This window comes from Lactuca serriola, chromosome 2 (assembly GCF_051521515.1).
Source record: "Lactuca serriola cultivar US96UC23 chromosome 2, Lser_US96UC23_V15, whole genome shotgun sequence".
Lineage (NCBI taxonomy): Eukaryota > Viridiplantae > Streptophyta > Magnoliopsida > Asterales > Asteraceae > Lactuca > Lactuca serriola.
This window is the reverse complement of record NC_136409.1, coordinates 98,760,888-98,768,731: the sequence shown is the minus strand read 5'-3', so window position 1 is coordinate 98,768,731 and position 7,844 is coordinate 98,760,888. Positions and strand designations below refer to the sequence as shown.

General features: G+C 32.5%; 1 long non-coding RNA gene across 2 annotated transcripts; it reads right to left on the bottom strand.

Moving 5' to 3' along the window:
- Positions 1-880: 880 nt before the first annotated feature.
- Positions 881-4,912, bottom strand: LOC145090370 (uncharacterized). 2 transcript variants are annotated; one of them, XR_013701524.1, is made up of 7 exons: positions 4,600-4,912; positions 3,496-3,533; positions 3,357-3,387; positions 3,126-3,261; positions 2,760-2,878; positions 2,492-2,668; positions 881-2,398 (listed from the first exon to the last, which is right to left on the bottom strand). It is a non-coding gene; the product is annotated as an uncharacterized LOC145090370 (long non-coding RNA). The 2 variants fall into 2 exon arrangements; XR_013701523.1 differs by having other exon boundaries at positions 881-2,668.
- Between the last annotated feature and the right edge of the window lie 2,932 nt (positions 4,913-7,844).

Here is a 7,844-nt window from a genome sequence, read left to right as displayed (position 1 = left end):
TGTGTATCTTGAGTGTATTTTATGTATGTATATGTGTTTTTGTATGCTCATTTATATATATATATATATATATATATATATATATATATATATATATATATATATGTAAATTTTGTATGTGTATGTGTTTTTGTATGTATATGCGTATTTTGTATTTGTATTATGTATGTATGTGTATTTGTATGTATACAAATACATACAAATAGCGGCGACACCTTTAATGGTGACAGATAGTAGCAACACGCCTTTAACGGCGACAGAAGGCAGTAGCTGCGACCAGTGGAGCATTAGCGACGAACCAACAGCAGCAACCCTTTAGCGGCGACGGGTTGCCGCTAATACCTTTAGCGGCGACGTCCGTCGCCGGTAATACTCTAATTTCTTGTAGTATATATATATATATATATATATATATATATATATATATATATATATATATATATATATATATATATATATATATATATATATGCACTAGGTTACGTAGTACATTGTTGAGAAAGTTTAGATAAGTCAACATTTTACCATTTATGCAGCAGATCTGGGGATTAGGCTTTTTAGATAATGTGTTGAACATTTAATCACCTAATTATATAATTGTTCTTTCACTTTTATCTTAATAAAAACACATTATTTTAAAAAATTATAACCGATTATAGTAACGGTATTTTACTTTTTTCTTATATCAATGAACTACAAGGTCCTAATTGTAGATTGGTGGTGTGGTTGTACATAATCATTTCTTTTTCATTTATATTTTTTGTGTCTGGCGTACTGCATGTGAACCTTTAATTCTTCAATCCCTATTCCCACATAAAGTTCGTTTTGATGAAATCAAAATCCAAAAGAGTTTCTTAGTTGATGACAGTGATGACTCGACTCGAGTTTTGTTAACTCCGTCACAACTATCTGCCAACAAAGGCTGTTCCGGGCAGCCACAGCCGGTCATAAGTGTACCGTTATCATACATGCACTGTCCGCTAGACTGCGTGCACCCAATGTAGACCTCATCATCCACCTTCCACCTAACCTCAAACCCGTTTCCTACAACCCGGCCCGACAAACTCGGATCCACAAACTCAACCGGAATCAGAATCACAACACTACTTTCACAATCCTCGGGCCCATGTACCCCAGTTTCAAAAAGATCGGTTTACCCCATTGTTACCGCACAAATCCGACCCAACTCCCATCCGTTCCAAGAAACCGGCCACCCAAAAAGGAAGCTCATGTTAATGTAGGCCGAATTGTAATCGAAAAGGTTGTAATCCATGGTGTTGTTGACTTGATCTTGTGGACAGATTGAGTCGATCATATCTTCTTGAACTATCTTAAAAATCTGGATCGTTGGATCCGGTGGCGGATGTAGGGTAGAAACAGTGGGGTCCATGGCCCCCACTTGAAATAGGATCCATCTTATATATTAGGAAAAAAAAAATTATTATTTTAAATTTGTGATGCCCCCTCTCTTGGCACCCTCTTGATCATCTTCACTTATTTAAACGAATACTTTAATGGATATATTTTTACCCAATTTCAGTTTTCAACACTAGATTTTTTTTCATTTCTTTTGAAAAACCCATCAAAAATTTCATCTATTTTTATAACTCATAAGAAACCACGTCAATTTGTTGCTTTCTTCCTACTGCCACCATTGCCGGAGGAATGCTACAGTTGCCGCCTGAGGGATATCCGGCCACCGTCGCCGGAAGGGACTATTGTTAGTTATAGGGTGGACCCGGGTTGATATTTATCCTGGATCCGCCACTGGTTGGATCGATGTCGTGACTCCTGAACCAGGTAAGTCATGTTCTTGATGTTGATGGTTGGTGGGTTATGTTCATCACAATTTATTTCAAAACTAGGGTACCCACTGTGTGGGGCCATTTTCCCTCAAGAAATGGGAATTGAAAGCCGGAAATAGTCCCACAACCGAAGGAATCATTACAGGTGCCACAGAATTCGTCTATCTTGGTTGAACATTCTCCAAGAACAATTAAAGTAAGAAAATTTAGGATAAAATGTTTGGGATTCATGGAGAATTAAAGAGGATTTAGGTTGTGAGATTCCCAGAAATGGATGGATTGATAGGATAACGTTGACTTACGAGTTATGAATATAATAGCTATGAGTTGTTCTTGTGTCGATTTCATGTTAGACGTTTGATTCTTCAAGACTCGTTGACTTTTATAGTGTTAGATGGTGTTTGTTTTGGAAGGGATAAAATGTCTTTAGTCTTTTTCTGTGTCTGCGACAGAAGATGTGGACCAAAAGTATTTTTCTATGCCTTCATACAAGAAGTGATAAAAAAGTCTTTTTGAGTTCTTTTGTCTTCCGGAAAACAAACGGTCTTTTTAGTAAACATCTACCCGCTCGTAGATGTAAGTGCCGAAAAAGTCTTTTTGCCAAAAAACAAACGAACCCTTAGAGTCCTGGAGAAACAAAATGAGACGAAAAATAATAAGTCCAAAAAGTGAAGATCAAGACTCACAGCATCTTGAAGCTTTTTGTCTAGCTGTCATTTTCCTTCATCCATCATCATAACCCTCGCCAATTTCTCTCTTTCTTCATTTAGTTTCATTCTTTCCATGTATGAATATGAATTTCTTACTGTTGCTCCCATTTGTTTCAACCTCTTCTCTTGTTGCAAACTTAAGGTTGTGTTTGACTGAAATGAATTAAAAAACTCCATGATTCACTGAAGAGATGAATATGTGGCGTTATGAATTATGACGGTGGTTTAATAAGTTCATATATACCTCAAGAAATTCTGCTCCTGATTTGAGATCAGACTCTTTGGATGGATGAAAACTGTGACCTGTTGCATATGTGTTTCTTAAAAGAGAGAAGCTATGAATTTCTTCTTTGCTCCAAATCTCTAACAACAAAAGGAGACATGAGAAACAGAACAACAAAGTGAAATTCCAGAAAAAGCCACCAAAGAAGACAGGTAAAATCCAAAACAAAAATAGGTAAAACCCAAAACATGAAACCCTAACATAATGTGTGGCTGAAAAGAATCTTTTACTTCAATCTTAGAACAAATAACAGATACAATACACCAAACTTCATATAAATGGGTTCTGCTTTTCTGAAGTTTTAAGGGAAGGGGTACAAATTGTTACCTAAATGGGGAAGATGATGCATGAAGGAAACGTCGTTGTGCATTGGAAGCGAGGGACTTCAGCAACGAGATGTATCCCCTTGATTCTCTCATGTTCATGAAATAAACCTTAACCAAAGTTTAAGATGATGAATATTCTGTAAGGAATTTGAGTTTATGTGAGTGGAATGTACAGAAAGAGCGAAGGGTTTACAGGCATAAATGAACTCTGTTTTTTTGGTAGAAATACAACCTTAGTGTATCCTCTTACTCGTTAGGTGGACCTGAAGAAGAAAAAGACAGTCAATATGCAGATACAATTCAACCTGATTACACAGACACACATAAAAGGAAAAAAAATATACAAAAGACAAAAACAAACATAAAAGTACCAGTGAATACCCAATGCAAGTGACAGAAGATTAAAAACCTGCAACCAATAATACATACACAGTCAATATGCATGCAGACCCAATTCAACCTGATTACACAGACACATATAAAAGGAATATATATATATATATATATATATATATATATATATATATATATATAAGTGGTAAACACCATAGAAACCAATAACAACTAAAAAACAGAAAGCAGCAAGAGTTAGCAAAAGAAAAGTGGTAAACCTAAGAATCAAAGCACATATCACATAATATTAACAAAGGATAACTAATGGAAATCAGGTTTTTGGCAGGATCTGGATTTTTAAGAGGGTCTTAATTTTTAAATGTTGTTGGGTTGGAACCTCTGATTTATAGAACTAAATAATAAATATGATCATTTTACTCTTTTGTGTTATTTTTTACTGAATTCAACGTTTTTGTTTATAAAATAACCGAACTCAACGTATTTGTTTAAGAATTAGTTCATCAATCTTTCTAATCATTACAAATAGACAACATAATATAGACTATCTTAATGCAATGATTATGATGATGATGACGACGATGATACCGACCCAAAACATAACTCTGTCACTTTACACAAAAAAATAAACCCAAAAACAAAAGCATGTATAAGAACATAGAGACATAACAAGAAAAGACAACATCATCTCTCAATGGTCTTCACCAAGACGTGAATTACCAGCATCAAAACTTCATTTGCTTCATATTAAATTGGTGATAACTATGTTACATCAGTCATGAATTTCACATATAAAGTCAATTTTTATTTTACTGCATACATATATACCAAACAACACTTTAAATCCCTTACAAATCAGGAAAATAAATGCCAAGCAACATAAGAACAAAACAGCAATATAAATACTTATAAATCACTATAAAATCCACTGTAATGAGTGCACATAAGAACAAAAAACATGTATTTGAAGTAATGTTGCTTTAGCAAACTTTCACATATGACTTCAATTTATCAATTTTCCAACCTTCTAGGATACAGTTCAAATTTTGTCTAACCACAGTACCCAAATCACCAAAAAATCAAATCAGGAATATAAATGCCAAGCAACATAAGAATCGAGTTACCTCTTTGTTTCTTTTTTGTAACCATGCAGCAACACAGGGGAAAGGGGGTCCAGAACCCCTGTTATCTAATTCATTGTCCTATGCGTTTGTGAGTTTCCTTCTACCAGTCGCTACCTTGCTGCCCTTCGACTTCTGTATCTATCTTTCTCTTTGTTTCGATCCTACACCAAATATCAAGCAGGAGTCGATTTTCCCCCTGCTCAATCACGATGGTCGGCTTTATACGGTGGGAGCAGGTGCTTCTGTGACGTAGGAGATGCAGGAAGAGAGGGATGCTGGAGTTCGTTGGATCATGCAAGAAGAGAACTAGAGAAGGAACGCGTGGGTCAGGGCAACAAAAAAAAGAAAAAAAAAAAGAAAAAGGAAGGCGTTTTTTTTTTTTTTTTTTTTTTTTTTTTTTAAATTTATTTATTTATTTTTTTAAATTCAATAAAGGAAAAGAATCGAAAATTTGTATAGAAATAAATGAACGCGAAGGAAAATATTCATTATTTTGTGTTTCTAAGTTTAACGGAAATGAAAAGAAAATTTTAAGTTTTTGTGTTTAGCGGTAGAAGGAAAAAGAAAATAAAACTTAAAATTTTCCTTCCCCTCACTTTCTTCCTAAATCCCGTCCAATTTGGAAGAAAATTTTGGAAGGAAAATATGACTAAAAAATCTTTTCCGTCCTCTCACTTTCTTTCCATTAATGAAACTCGAAAACACGATTTTCCTTCGACACCTCTCACTTCCCCCCGCATCCTCCCATTTCTCCTCTTAAGTAGAACTCGGGAACAAGGCATAAGAGATGGATGGAGGCCGTTCGTTGGATCATGCGAGATGAGAACCAGAAGGAACGCGTGATTTTTTTTATGGATGTGAAGTAGAAGGTCTTGGGATTATTTTTTAACCAAAAAAAAAAGTAAATTATAGAAATGGTGCCTGTGGTTTAGTCGAATTTTTAGTTTTGGTCTTTAAGTTTAAAATTTGATAAGTTACATCCTTATAGTTTGTGAATATTGCACTGTTGGTCTTTGGTCCATATAAAAAGACCAAATTACCTTTTCTTTCTTTTTTTCTTTTAAGTATTTATTATTATTATTATTATTATTATTATTATTATTATAATATAGGATTAAGATTAAATATAAATTACAAGTACCGTGTGATTATATGACTAGATTTGAGCCATCATATCATAATTTTTAATGGTTAAGATTGATATGGTATACCATAGTTACAGTGACATACATCACACATTAACGATGCTTTATTTATTTTTTTTTAAATAAAAAATAAAAAAAACCCTTGTATTTAAGGGCATTATAGACATTCTTATTCACTATCAAGTAAGGAAATTGCTATTATTCAGGGAGTTACAATTCTTTTTTTTTTCAAATCCATATCTGCTAAACTGATAAAAAAACCAAAGGATAATCAAGATGTGTTACATATTATTATTTTCCAAAATTAATTTGATAAGCCATTTTTTTTACCATTCTTTCAAATAATTATTAACTTGATTAGTAACTATTCTTTTCGAATGAGTTACACTTAATTTATACATCTATACAAATCCATTTTCTTTACCCTTCTTGTAGAATCAACTATTTTATAAATAGTATGATACTAATTAGTTTTCATTCTTTCAGAATACACTGTTTTACAATCATAGAATGCTAATTACTAATTAGTTTCTCCTTCAATCAATATTTGTTGTTGTTGTTGTTCAACTAATTCTTCCATTGGTAATTCTTGTAGAAGCTCTGCTTACGGACTTTTATGGTGTTGTTCTTGTGGCTTTAGTACAACTGCAACTACAAACCAAAAAAAAAAACATGTTAGCCATTATTCAAATCTCAAATACATTGTTATTCTACAATCAATATATATCTTACTATATATATATATATATATATATATATATATATATATATATATATATATATATATATATATATATATATATATATATAAAAGAAGGTACATGACTTAAAAAAAGGCTCTTTAAGCACAAAAATGATTCGACTATTATTGATATATCGTTCTTTAAGAATTTGAACTTTATAAATTTAGGTCCCGTTTGATATGCATCTTTTCAGGTCCAAACAGATCTTTATGGCTGAATGAACCGGAAAGACTATTTGATTTCCACAAAAAAAGTCTTTCCCGTTAAGATATGTATTTCCCAGAAAGCCCCAAAATCATATCTTTCTGGCTGAATGGGTTGGAAAGACAATTATGCACCAAACCCCGCCTCTTTCTTTCTTTCATGGATTATTAATTTTTTTTAAATATATTTTTTATTTTTTATTATTTTTTTTCATCATTCAACACAGTCAATCATATATACATTCAAACAACATGGTTTCTTTCCCAGTCAGAACTTTCCCAGACAGCACTTACCGAACAAAACTTTCCCAGACAGAAACTATCAAACGGGACCTTAAAACTATATCATTCTTCTCACATTCTTTATGAATAACAACATACATATATTCATAAAAAGTAACTTTATTTAAACATGAAACATTAATGCTCTTTCTAATCTTTCGAGTTATACAAAATGTACATATACTATTAGTTAAAACTATATAATTCGCTAGACAATATTTGATAGTAAATTTCGAATAATAAATTATGTCAATCGAACTTTAAATTATAATTATGACTTGATTAATGATTTAAAAATAAAATTTTGGACCTGATTTTTGGGATGTTACATATACGCATAAATATAATACTTTTTACACTTATTAAAAGTATTACTGCGTTGACAGAAAAACCTATAACGATCACTAACCTTGTGTTGACTTTCAGAACTACATGTATTATTAGGAAATCACTAAATAGACATTAAAGATGGATTAGATTAAAGGTGACCTAGTTTACTTGTTGTTGTATTATATGCCTATCAGTTAAGGCAATTCATGTATTATTATTATTTGTAAAAACATTGTATTCAAACATCAATATGGAATGTAAATGTTATTTTGTTTATTGTTGTACTTGTGATGTATATTCAGTTTATTTGTGATCCATGAACTTAGTCGCACAGCCCTTTGTGTTCCGCCGCCTCGGTCGAGGGTGTGACACATCAGTACGAGACTTCTTCATTAGTTGTGACATCCCGAAATTTAGGGATAAAATTTATAACCAACCAATTCACCGCAAATCTCGTATGACTTATTGAGTTTTAGTGCATCTAAAGTAAAAAAATAAAATTATTTCAATTATTACGTGATGTCAGATGATACCTTTCTTTC